The sequence below is a fragment of the Physella acuta genome, unplaced genomic scaffold, assembly GCF_028476545.2.
Source record: "Physella acuta isolate Inbredline_101_S28 unplaced genomic scaffold, ASM2847654v3 ptg000570l, whole genome shotgun sequence".
Lineage (NCBI taxonomy): Eukaryota > Metazoa > Mollusca > Gastropoda > Physidae > Physella > Physella acuta.
Genome location: NW_026732089.1, coordinates 192,213 through 206,368, shown reverse-complemented (window position 1 = coordinate 206,368; position 14,156 = coordinate 192,213). Strand labels below are relative to the sequence as shown.

At 30.8% G+C, this 14,156-nt stretch overlaps 1 long non-coding RNA gene across 1 annotated transcript; it reads left to right on the top strand.

The window, feature by feature from the left end:
• Nucleotides 1–1,063: 1,063 nt before the first annotated feature.
• On the top strand, nucleotides 1,064–3,307 carry LOC131946745 (uncharacterized). Its single transcript, XR_009387772.1, has 2 exons — nucleotides 1,064–1,452; nucleotides 1,847–3,307. It is a non-coding gene; the product is annotated as an uncharacterized LOC131946745 (long non-coding RNA).
• The last annotated feature ends 10,849 nt before the right edge of the window (nucleotides 3,308–14,156 follow it).

The following is a 14,156-nucleotide window of genomic DNA, read 5'->3' as shown; positions in this document are numbered from 1 at the left end:
ACAATCAAGTATGCCGATCTGTACATCATTTATTTAGGCAAACTACACAATTGTTTGGCTGTGTTTTCTGGACGCGTTTCGACAACCATAACTTTAAAACATCTCAGAATATAATCTGTGACACGTCATTTTACACACGAAAATATCATACCTGTGTTAAATAAACTATTAAAAATCGTTGAACACTAACTGCTAAAAGCGTTTTTTTAAACCTATCATTTTTTTCGTTATCGACATTTTCTGTTGACGTTAATATACTACAAGATTTTTCTGGCCATACATTACACGGACTTAATAAAACGTTTACGCTTATTTCTGCTCAGTAGCTCAACATTTGTTGATACCATAACTTGACACACAATCTAAAGATATGTCATAATGTTTTTTAGTTATAGTCTATGTAAAAGAAATAGAAAAACGCATGAACTGTTGTAAATGTTCGCCACAAAGACTTCCTTAACTGATAACTATAATTGATAACTGCAACTATAATGATAGATATCCCAATGTATACTTTTCATGATTATACACCATTGGAAATGGATAAAAAGCAAGTACTAAATTAATACATTTTAGGCTGAATACTATTGCCATTAAATGGATGCTAATGTTTTATTATGTCTAATCCTTTGTTTTTAGAACTTACAATTAGTTCATTTACTAAACATATGCCTTCGAAGGTGTGCATCAAAACATTACTACTTATTACTTAATTATAACTATGAAATAAACGTTTTGTCTATAAAAAATTCTTAAACTTTGTCTTGGTTAAATTTTACCGGCGACACGTTGGGTATATAACAGAGTTAAGACCGGATGGTACATTTATTTCTTAACATAATTTGATTTTAACGAAAGTTTTAGCAAGCGAAAACACAGCTAAATATTGAAAATAATTATTTAAATTATTATTATAATCGTTGTATATACTAACCACAATATCGCACTTTTGACCAGAAAATATACGTTTTTCAATAAATCAAGTATTGTTTACTTCCAAAAGTTCTGTAAGCTATTTCTATTTTAACATGCAATGTCTGTTAACTCCCACCCAACGATTGATTGGTTTATGTCCCATTATTGTCATGTGACTTTGAGGTCATAAAAATGGTGATAAACATGTGTTTTTTCAAGCACAATATCATTTTATATCAAAATAAATGATGAATTAATCATAATCTGCAAAAAAATATTATTAATTTTAAACTTATTATATATTTTCGAGTACGAAAATTAATGCTATCGCGTGATCGGCGAGACGCCGCCATCTTGCCGACTTTGCATTCATCCTCGGTCAGACCTCATGGAAAATGGAATTAGATTCTAATTATCTGCGTGAAAATGATTTAGATTCAAGTAACGAAGAAGTATAAGACCTTACTGATGTCCTAGACACTGGAGATAATGAAAATACAGTTTTGAACACTATGTTGAACTCTTTCTCTACACATCGTAAGTAACTCAGTTTTTATCGTTTTTTTCCTACTAATTTTTTGGCGATTTTTATAAATTTTTCTTTTTAATGATACTAATTAGTTATAAATGTGTAGTTAAAAGAACACTTCAATCATTTTACTATGTAACTAGCCTAGTTTTAGTTCATAGTATATGACAATTATTATATAATAGTAGTATTGGTAGCAGTACTGTCTACCGTCTAGAATGTAAACACAAATCAGCTGATCTTACATGGCTGTAATAAAAACTCAGTTTTCTTTTGTTACAAACAGTACTAACTTGTACTAACTTATTATAAATCACCTAACATTTATGATGAAATTATTATATGTAAAAATATTAAATAGAATCCATATTTTAAAAATTTACCCTTTTTTCTTTTCAACAGAACTGAGAATTTATAAAGGAAAAAAGGAGTGAATGGGTATCCCTTATCAACTGGGACTGTTACCTCCTGAGAAAGAACCAGGAATTCAGCTGGCTGAGATGAGGACAGGAGACAGTACAATGAAGTATATGTTTACTCAAACCTATTGTGTTTGTAAACTCTTCAGTGGATATTGTGACATACATTATGTCAATTTACCAATGGATATGTAAAGCGACGCAGATCACCTATCTGTCTCGGGATGGTTTAATTCGACACCTGATTAAATCTTACAGGTTTTATGGACTTATAATACGTTCTGGGTATTATCAACACTCATTTTGACAGATTCTGAAGCAAGAATTTACTCTATGCTCTACAATGGACTGCGGCTCAAGTTTTCATATCACGCTATTGCTTCAAAGGTGTCATGCTTTTTTAAAGATGTACTATCAAGATACCGAACCTACAGAGGACATATTATACAAATAATGCTCTCAACTTACATAAAAATTAAGTGCAGTAAATTGTTGTAGCTTTATATATTTCCATAGATAAGACAAAGGTTAGAAAGAATATTTTTCTTGACAATACATTATCATGCTTATGATTGTGGATAAGCCAACAGTGGGGTATGCAATTATGAGCTTTTGGCTGATCACTGACAGGTTACACATATGGTTTTGTTTTTTTATATTTTTTATTATTCTGGTCAGTGGGCCAGATGGGTTAGCTTATGTGGTGGATAGAAGTGATCAGTTAATAAAACTGTAATGTCCTTCGGTAAACAATTAAGTACTAGTAGTGTACTAGAACTAAATTTTTTCACCTCTGAGATATAACTAAAGTTAATTTCTGTATTTTACTTCAAGATTATTGAGAAAAGAATCCAGATATCTTAGGAAAAAAAATTCCAACATGGTATTGCCAATTACACTCTTTAAAAGTTAGTTGGAAAGTTAGGTAATATTTCACTTAACCATACTGTTTCTTTGGCTTGTAAGCCACCATTATTTTCCAATCATTCTATGAACCATACTATATCAGATTAGAATGAGGTTTTTAAATTGTTATTGTATTGATAAAAAAATATTAAAAGAATATAAGTTAAGTGTAGATAAGTGTATATGATACACTTTATGTTTACAAAAAGAAGGAAATTGTTTGTTTAGTTATCATGTGTGTTCACATTATTTATTAATTGAAGATCATTAAAAGCATCTGTTTTAATGTAATAAGAAGCACTGTAGATATTACAATTTGATTATTTCATTACATTGACTTATGTGTGTGTTTGATTACATGTTAACCTATGTTTGCCACTTTTAGAGTAAAAATGTTTGCGGAGAGGTCCAAATCATTTAAAGATCATCATAAGATCAATTAATTTGTGAAAAATCCATTTCTTGGCACAGTGCATTCAAAATTGTCACATTTATACATATATGGATGCAAGTCAATAAAATATACATATTAACCCAATAGCTCTTATCAATTATTTTTTTGCTTCTTGGGAACTGTTGATTTTAAAGTTTTTAATTATTTTTTAAAAATTAAACCATCAGATTTTAGGCTACAAAACTAAAACCAACTGTTAACACCTAAAAACTCTTCAGTAATATTAAAGACAAATCAAATACCTACACAATGATATTTAACACATGTGTGTGCTGATGCTCACTCTATACTTATGGTCAAAAGTTACAAGTATACTGCCGAACACTGAAAATATCACTAAAACCCTCAGTCTGTTAAGAGAAGTTTATACATAAGTTATCTTGCAAATAACAACAATTTAAATTACGTTTAATAAGTTGAATATAAATAGTTAAATATAAAATAACAGTTATCTTATATAATTTTCAAATACATCAAATTAAAAATACTGTTTTGTTAAAAAGCAAACTGACGTTTAGTTTTGAACAGTTCTTTGAAGGCTAGTAAATAAAAACACATTATTTATTACCGATAGTTTATCCTATTTGTATTTCCAATGATAGTTTACTTCAAATGGATCGTTACTATGTTTAACAATAGATAACAAATACTCTATCATCATTTATTAAATTGTTCTTTAGAAACATTAATATATACTTTTTTCATGTTTCTATTTATTTATGATTTACACAGGTGTCTTCTACAATGAAAAATATAACCATTACAAATTCAGAAACAAACGTATATGATGTTCCAGACACAGTCGTGTATTATTTGGATGTGACTTTTAACTGTGTCATCATTACACTTCTGTGTGTGACTGGTATTGTTGGGAACATCCTCACCGTTATGATTATTATTTACAACGGTTTTAGAGAAACAACAAATATTGTTTTATTAGCTTTGGCTGTGTCGGATATTATTTTTTCGTTGACAGAACTTTGTTATCAAATTACCCGCATTTTGAAACAGTTTGATAGAGTGACGTCTTTTGTAATGAAATCATACTATTTAGCTTATGTCTACGGATGGAATCAGTGCGCTGTTTGTCTTAGTGTCCAAATGGCTGCTTTAGTAGCTGTAGAGAGGATGATAGCTGTGGTCTTTCCATTTGCTGCCTCGAGATTACTTACACCATTTCGTGTCAAGTGTATCGTGATCACTATTTTTGCATTTACAGCTGTACTGTATATACCACGTTCATTTATGTATACACTGGTATGGTTGTACTATGATGAAGTAAATGGAACTCTTCCTGTAGTTGTCACAGGGGTATTTTTGAATGATTATTATTATATTTACATCATTTACGATAATGTGATAATAATTGCATACGCCGTTCTCTTTCCTAGCAGTATTATAGTAATAAGTACGATTTTAATTACTGTTAAGCTAATATCATCTCAAAGACGTATAAAGTCAATAGCTTCATCTGTAGTTCAGTCCAAGCGAATTAAGGATGGTTATTTGATTAAAATAACTTTATCTGTATGCTTATGTATGATTATTTTAGTCTTGATCCCATCAAATACATTTTATGTTATTTTTGATCACGTTGCAATGGGTTATAATACAAAGTGGGTTATTGATTGTTTTTTGAAATTAATTTATCAACTTAACGCTTCAATTGATTTTATTATCTATGTTACAATGAGCCCCAAGTTTTCAAAGACTTACAGGAAAATATTTAAGCTTAGATTAGCTAAATTCAGCTAATAACAACGGACAAAGCTATACAATACATGCAACTAAAGCACTTAATTAATATTTAAAAATCATATTTGAAACAATAAGCAATAACATATTTTGTGGACATTGTGCAATGTTTTTTTTATTAGGCATTGTGCAGCAAATGCATTAATTCATTTCGTTTTTTTGCCGGTTTATACTTCACATAAATAAGGTATATAGAAGAATACCATATCAGTGAAATAATAGCGACAGGGCATTGTGCTTACCACATTAACTGCTTGAATGACGATAAACTCTACATCGTGTGCCCCGACTGTCTTGGGCACATACGGGAAAAGATGATAAGATAGAAACATTATTTTCAACTTGTAGGTAACATGGGTTGCTTCTCTTAGATCACAGCAAACCAGATAGCATCTATTATGTAATTTATGACCTCATTCGTAAGCACTATGGCGCTTACGGTCGATTTAAAAAGTGCAATATGCTACGAATAAAATGAACCGCTATAGTCGCTCCTCCGGCAACCCGAATATTGCTATGTGTTTCCCCAGACTTCTTGGGTAACCATGGCAACTACGTTAGTGTTAAGTAACACCTTACAAACGGTGACAAAGGACATTCGATGATTAAACCGAGCCAAAGGCCTTACGTGGCGAGTCTACAGTAGTGAAACCCGAGGCTAAAGACAGCGCACCTCTCCGTCCAAGATACTTAGGCGGTCGCTGAAGTGGTATCTCACATTTAAGAAGAGTGATTGACGTTCACTTAAGGCTTTCATACAGGACGACCTGGTGTGTACTGGGCGGTATTGAGGGTAAACACGTGCATCGACATACATGATCCAAGAAATATAGCGAAAGCATTGTTTACAATTGAATAATGTGGTTTTAGAAAACAAGTTTACGCGTCTAAGAAAATAGGAATGGTAATACATTGCTAAAATTACTTAAAAGATTTTTTTCCAAAAATCGTGGCAACGCTCGGCGGAGTGCATGCCTGTAAATCAAATGCTTGTCATCAAACAACCACCCCCCCCCCATAGACCCCTCGGTATATATAAAGTATGAGCGGGGGCTGCAAATCGAAAGTTTTAGGGGTGGGGGTGCAAATCAAAAGTCTGAGGGGGTGGGGGGTGCAAATCGAAAGTTTGTCCCCGGGTAAAAATTGGACCCCACCCCCCTTGAGACGATCCTGGCTGCGCCACTGATTCACATGCGTTTTTTTAAACATTGGAAATTGCGTAAATTGCTACATCCGGTTAACGAAAATTACTCACGATTAAACAGAGGGCAGATATTTAGATCATTTACTTATAAGTGAAATTTCGTTTATTTATCTATCTAAAATAGACACTACTCGCTATAGGCTTTTGAAAAATGGAAAATAGAACACGTTTCACTTTCGGTTACCGGAAATTGCCGAAAAGCCGACACAGAACTACACATTTAATGTAACACGTAAATAATATTTTTTTTAATCTAGCTTTAATCGAGTTATTGAGTTCACACCCACCAACCAACACACACACACACACACACACATACACACACATTCACACAAACACAGACATAAAGACAAAATTACAAAACAATGTTTTACGACTGGAGAATGTGTAAAACTTCGAGATTTGTGAAAATCTCGATTTCAATTTTTTTTTGCACGATTACAATACATTCTATATACTTCGTATACGAGGAAAAAAAAGATCTTTAAGAAACGAATGCGTTTAATTAACATATGCGCACGTATATATTTATATACACAAAGATGTGAAATATTAGGGTTAGACTACTTAGAGCTTCACTCAGTCTCTAGTAAACTCACTTTAACTTAAGTCAGTAGTCAGAATAAAATCAAACGTTAACAAAGTGTAATGTAAACATACACATCCAGTTGTAAACAATGCAGACTATAAGAAAATATGCTAAGCTTTAAATCTGTCACAAATGTTGGCTGGAAAAAGGAATTTTTTTTTTACTAAAAAGTAAAAAAAAAATATTATTTATTATACATTATTGAAAATAAGCTTGCCTGCATAATTTAGAATAATTAACGCATTTAGATTTCTAGATTTAGTTTAAAGGTATTAGTTCTGTGAATGAAAAAAAATAAACAACAAAAAAGCAAAATTATTCCAAAATAGACATTTTTGAAAAATTAAATATTCCAAATAAGACATTTTGAAACCTCTATTAGCTTACATGATCCCTTAAAACTGTTGCTGTGTAAAACATTTGCTTTTTGTTATTGTTTGAGTTTTATTATTCAAATTATAGACAATTACAAAACATGTAGAATTAATTTTTGGGTAAAAAAAATATAAACACAATATATTAAAAATAAATTTGATTAACAGAGTCGTTTAGTCTGCTTGGATCGACTAGCACTTAACCCACGTACTGAATTCCAAATATTAGTATATGCATCCTAAGAGTACAGATATGGCGTAACAAAATTACAAATAACTTTTAGATATCTTTTACACTTTCCATCTTTATTGTTGCTGTTAACTGTTTCATGTTGAAAAATATCTGTTCACGTATTTTTCTGAATTCTATTTTCTGCTTATTAAAATTGTTTTTCATTATATTGTTGAACTTGTTATATTTTATCTCCTTTTTTCTGTTTAAATATTTGGTTAATTAATTGTAATATTTCGTTTACAATTTTTTTTTAATTTATTAAATCTGTATAGACAAGTCTTATCTAGAATAGCTGCCATCATCACGTTCTTTTACCGTTATGACCAAAAGACGGGCAGATGAAGTAGAGCTCATGTGTGTAAATGATCTCAGAACACAAGAGGATAAATTAGGTTGCCTTAATAACGTTCTACTGATTCTAATCAATTGAATAACCCTTATTCGAACTAGAATTTTAACTAGAACAACTGTCAACATGATCTTTTATCAATGTGACAGAGGGCATGGGGCAGATGAAGTAGAGTTTATCTATCTCCATGCCTTCGACAGACAAGGGGATAATGTGGTCAGCACTTTGTCTAACCGCATTTGTTTACCAGCGTGAGTTTTGTAGGTGTGGTCTCAGTGACGTTTGATTAATTTGAACTTTGTTTCGAACTCGAGACTTTCATGTTAACAGTCTAGCACTCTACCGCTAGGCCACTCTGTCAACATGCAATGCCTCAAATATTAGAAATACTTTGGGTTTGAACGACTTACCCTAAAATATATTTAGAAACTAATATATATATGGACAATATTAATGCAGGATCAAAATATAAGCTTTGAACATATTAAACACATTTTATAAAAATTGGAATATAATCAGTTTAAAATTAATCTAGGATTACATCAAATCCTATTTGTGTTATTGTTTCCAAATATATATGAAATATAGGTAACTATTGTAAATAGTAGTAATACACATTTTAAATGCATATGCAATAAACTAATTATGTAAAATGAAGTCAATTTTGTAAAACTTTGAATTATTAGTAAATTAAAAAAAGAAGAAAATAGTGTTTCTTCTTAGCGTAAAAATAAATATAAACATTTCTTTTTATAATTGAAGGTTTTCACTTCCCCTATTGTATATGAGCAATATGACATTTAAATATATGAACAAATTATATGTAATAGTTATACATATGTAATCATAAGGAAAGATTATATTATGCCAGTGTCACTTTGTTTCGGTATAATTTAAAATAGAACAACACATTATGGTACAGAAAATACAATAATTATTAAGTTTAGAACACTTGCCAATTTAGACATTAAACATAGTCAAAATTTATTTGCACATGTATAATAGATAGAGTTAAAATGTAACCGTTTTTTATATGTGCTCTGCAAAAAGAATTTATACGTTTTTTATAACCGGAAATTTATGTACATAAAAATAATTTTCTATACGTCTTTGAAAACTTTGGACTTAATGAGACGTAAATAACAAAATTAGTGCAAGAGTTAATTTGATAAACTAACTTTACACAAACATCAACAACCCATTTTGCTTTAAGCGATAACAAATCACCAGTTTGTGTTCGTAAAATTAAGTAAAATGTACTGGAGGGAAATATTACAGTGACAAACACACAGAGGCAAACGGTCAAAGTTATTTTGATTGATATTACATTTTTTGTTCTTTGAGTTTGCACTTTTAAAGTAGAAATGGTTTTTATATTTCTATGAGATGCTGAAATTTTAAGAATAATTGAAACTGTGCATATACTTATAACTATCGTGGGAATAATTATTGCAACAGTTCCCAGAAACGCATTGTTGTAAGCGACATACAAGTCATAATTGTGTTTTAAAAAGTCACTGTAATCAAAGAGAGGGACTGTAGTATTGATATCAGCAAAGTGCACCCAGACAATTATATACGTAAAAGATCTTGGTGTATATATAAGTGTAGTAAACAGAAAAATAAAAACAACAATGCACTTAACGCGAAAAGTTGTAAGTAACCTTGATGCCACAAAAGGAAATACAACTGCAATCATTCTCTCTATAGCTATTAATGTTACCATAAGGACACTAAGGCATACAGCGTACTGATTCCACCCGTATATGTAAACTGAAAAGTATGAATATAATACATTTGCTAATACCTCGTCAATTAGCTTTACAATGCGCATAACTTGAAAGTACATTTCAGTAAAAGAAAATATTAAATCTGACACAGACAACGCTATTAAAACAATATTTGTGGTTTCGTTTAAGCCATTGTAAACAAGAATTACAATCGTAATAATGTTACCTATTATACTAAACACGCAAACAACTGGGATAATGATACAATTTAATAATATATTGATATAATAGAGTACTTCATCAGATACATCATAAAATGTCTTTGATAGTGTCTCTAAATCTGTTTGATTTTTCTCCTGCATTGTATACAAACACTGTGTCGAACAATATATTGTTAACACATAATTAACTTTATATCGTTCTTATTTTCTTTTTAAAACGTCTATGTAAATCAGGAATTTTAAATTAATAGATGCAACAATCCTCAAAAAAATGAAAAGAGAAAACACCAATTTTACAAGTTTTTCAGAAAGTATGTGTAATATAACATCTACGGAATTCTCCTTTAAACTTTGACAAATTGAATGCGTTTCGATTACCAGTTGCAATTGATAATTGAAAACAAACGGTTCTAAATAGGTTACACAATGTACCTTAGATTTTACATGTTTGTAATATGTTTGTTTTAATGTTGTATGTGTTGTTATTCGTATATAGAATTAAGAAAATGCACTGTCCTCCGAAGATTTAATATAACTTTAAAAAAAAAAATTGGAACCAAATAAAATTGGAATTTTTTTACTGAGACTTTCGAATATTTTTTTATCATACACTTTTCATAAGAACTATTGCCGTTTTTAATGCATCTGAAGAATATTGTTAGCAAGCCCATATGAATAATGGTATTTGATTCTACTTCTAACGCATTGTCTTATTTAATAGTATTTCAAGTATGTACAATTTGGTTAAAGCACGTTATAAAAAAATATAATTAAACTGGATATCGAAAAGAACGTCCTCAAAATATATCATTATTTTTCCCGGTGAAGTTTCTCTGAAGATATAATTTGTTTGCCCACTAATAATTTTAATAAGTAGAGTAAAATACTTTGTTTATGACTAAATCACACAAATAGTGTAGATATTATAGCTAGATGTATTATATGATTTGTATCGGTAAAACATATACTTATCTTAAGAAGCTTTTATTTAATATGTTCTATTATTTAGATACACTCACATATAGTTATTTTTTTTATCGGAACAACATAATTTCTTGAAATGTTTAATATGTCGAGACGTTGAAAAACATTCAAAAATATGTAATTTGGTCTCTTTATAGTTTTGCGTTACATAATCTTTCAAATAGATTGCTGCAGTTGTAAATACTAACTTACATAGGTTTTTCTGTCAGCTTAAACGTTAATCCTTTATGTATGTTTCTATTGAATGTAGCCTACTTATGATCTTTAAGACTTTTAAATAGACTGTGTTTACATATTCTTCTATCTAAGTTTCATCTATTAAGCGTTACTCAGAGAAACAATAATATTTATCAAAGTGTAATATTCTGTTGAGATATAAATGTTTAAAACAATCCTATGTGATGAAGTTTAAAATCAAATGGGCCAGCATTTTCGATCGAAGAATGCAAAAAAGTAAGTTATCTTAACATCCGATGCACCAGAGTGTAAATGTATTTCAAACTGACCAAGAGCTGTCTGACAACTTCTGTAATTCAATACTTCAGCAATCATTGCAATCGTACTTCAGAGTTTAGAAATGTGTTCGAACAAATTCCTTAAAAACTATTTTACTGCAATCTTTAGTTACGAAATTATCAAGGAAAATTTATTGATTTATAGTCGAAGATATCAATTTCACAAATACTATAATATTTGCAAATAGTACTCAGTGTATTTTATCTGATAACAGACGGCAATCAAATTATAAGTTACTGTAATCTGTTCAAAAGTGTTCGTTCACCAGCCTTGTCAGAGTACATATCGATTTCATTTTTTGCTAAACAAATTATAGTTCTAATCCCACAATTAGCTGGGTGACATCGTGAATAATCATGTGTCTGCATATACTAAAAGAGTAACGGTTACATACATTTTAAGTTACATAATTACTTTATTTGTAATTTAAAAATGAGTGTAAGAAACTGTACATTTAGAAGCCGCTAATATGTTAAAATTTTAGGTTTTTTTAGCAACGTTTTGAAAAACACACTTTTATAAAATTGAATAAGATTATTGCGAATTGTTATGTGATTTAGACTCAAGCGGTTATAGCTTGAATCATAAAATATATTACACAATCTGCAGCAGAATAATGTACGTGTGTTTATAATAAACATTGTAAATTAAATTATTTGATTTGATTTATCTTTAAAAAAGTAGAAGATATCGGTTGCATTGCAATATAGTATGTAATTAATTCATTGTATATGTAATCTGATACAAATCGAGTAAGTTAAAAAAGACACTTATTTTAATATAATACAATGTAAAAGGGGAAATAACCGCATTTTCTCTGTTATGTTTTATTTATATTAATTACATTTTTTTCTCCCCTTTGCTTTAGTTCAGGAAACATCAACGTTATTAAGTATATTTTTAATATTATTTTTGTTATTGATCTAAATCAGTCAGAGATATTTCCTAATTAACCGTTTTGTTAATAAAATTAAACAGAGACCCCATGTTTATCTAGCCGAACAACATAAATGAAGAGCAACAACAACTTATGACGAGGATTCACTATCATTCCAGCTTTGAATAAACACAACAAATTATATATAAAAAAAGAACCTTTTTACTGTCATCCTTTGCAATTTTTTTTTATAATCAAATACATGATATCATGTAAATAATCATTATGTACATTTGCAAAACCTTTCGTATTCATTTGGTGTTCAAAATTAGGTTAAAAAATAAATTTGATGTTGAAAAAAAAAACAAATATAGCCTATGAAAAAAAAGTCAACTTTTGTTTGACTGCAGTCAAAAGAAAACGAGATGCAAACTTAATTTAGACTCGTTCATATGGCATATTCTTTCTCCATTTAATTACTAAATATACAATTAATGTCAATGTCTTTGAAGCTGTGTAAAACTACAAAATATATATTATCATTACTATTTTAAATGTATAAAATAAATACATTAAAAATAATTTAAAAAAAAAAAATATATATATATATATAAAAAAGAACATTATTAATCTGAGTTTAAACCGTGTTATGAATTCAGTGATGTGTGTGTTGGAGTTGTTTGAAACATCCTCACATTCATCATACTTAAGGGAGATAACCGGCATTGTTATAACAGGTCTAACTGCGTCGGATTTATTATCCCCCTTTACATGTTATGGTGGGAACTTGAAAAAAATATTAAACAATTTCATTGAGAATCAGCTGCATGTGTGTACGTTTAATTTGTAGTGTATGTATTCGGATGGAACCAGTAGGCAGTTTGCATTAGTGTTCATATGGTTAATGTAATAGCAGTAGAGAGAATAAAAGCTGTGGTATTTCTATTTGCAGCCTCGAGATTTTTAACAATTTTTTTTTCGAATTACGTCAATCGCTATTGTTTTTCTATTTTGATAATTGGACATTTGATATCAAAATAAACAGGACGGTATTAACCCTTAACTGTGGTCAGTGGTGTAGCGAGGTCGGGTGTCACCCGGTGCGGCACTTAATGGTGTCACCCCCCCCAGAGGCATAGAGACCCTTCCCAGGGATAAACTTTCAAATTTTCGATTTGCACCCCCCCTCAAACTTTCGATTTGCACCCCCCACCTCGAGTTTTTCTCTGTATATTTTGCTAATTTTTGCCTTGGTGTCACCCCCCTAAATGGTGTCACCCGGTGCGGTCCGCACCCCCCGCACCCCCCCTCGCTACGCCCCTGACGGAAACATGATATGTCGTGTATTTTGATTAGACGTGGTCTAGGAATTATTATATACTAGCGTACCAGTCCCCGCGCGTTGCCGCGGGGATAGAAGAAAGTCTGACTGAATAATTAAGAAGGGTTTAATCAATGCGTTACCAATCCTATGTTCTTAGAGTTTCACTGGTTTAATACAATGGTCTACCTATTTTACCCTCTTCATTTTAAACTTTTTTTACATCAAAATGATCTTTTTAAACAAAGGTTATTGTATAATTTACTTTTATTCAGTGGCGTCGCTAGGTCGGGTGTCAACCGTTGCGGCACTACTATTAAAATAACTATAAAGAACTTTATAAATATTTAGGAAGAGAACCACGCTTTTCTTTATAGTTATTTAAATAATAGTGTATAAGTTATTTTCTCCTTTTTAGTGCATTATTATATAAAAGTTTGTTACTGCCTTATACATTCTAGTGTTACGCCCTGTCACCTTAGTTCATCCGTGTGCCATGAAAGTAATTAAAATTTTATATGAGCGGCGCCAGGGAGGATGAGATTTTCGTCAATACACGATTTGGCGCCCAGAGTTCTAGAGCGGCTATGTTAGCACTTGGCATCCGATAAACGTGCGTCCTGCATAGTGGGTAAGGGCTACTACTATATTCAGCGTTAAAAGTTTATCAGGGGCAATCGCCGGGCTTTTCCGTGAGCGCAATGGCGCATACGATCGTTTTAAACAGTGCGGTAGACAATGGATAAGATGGGGCGTTACAGTCGCTCACTAAATTGAA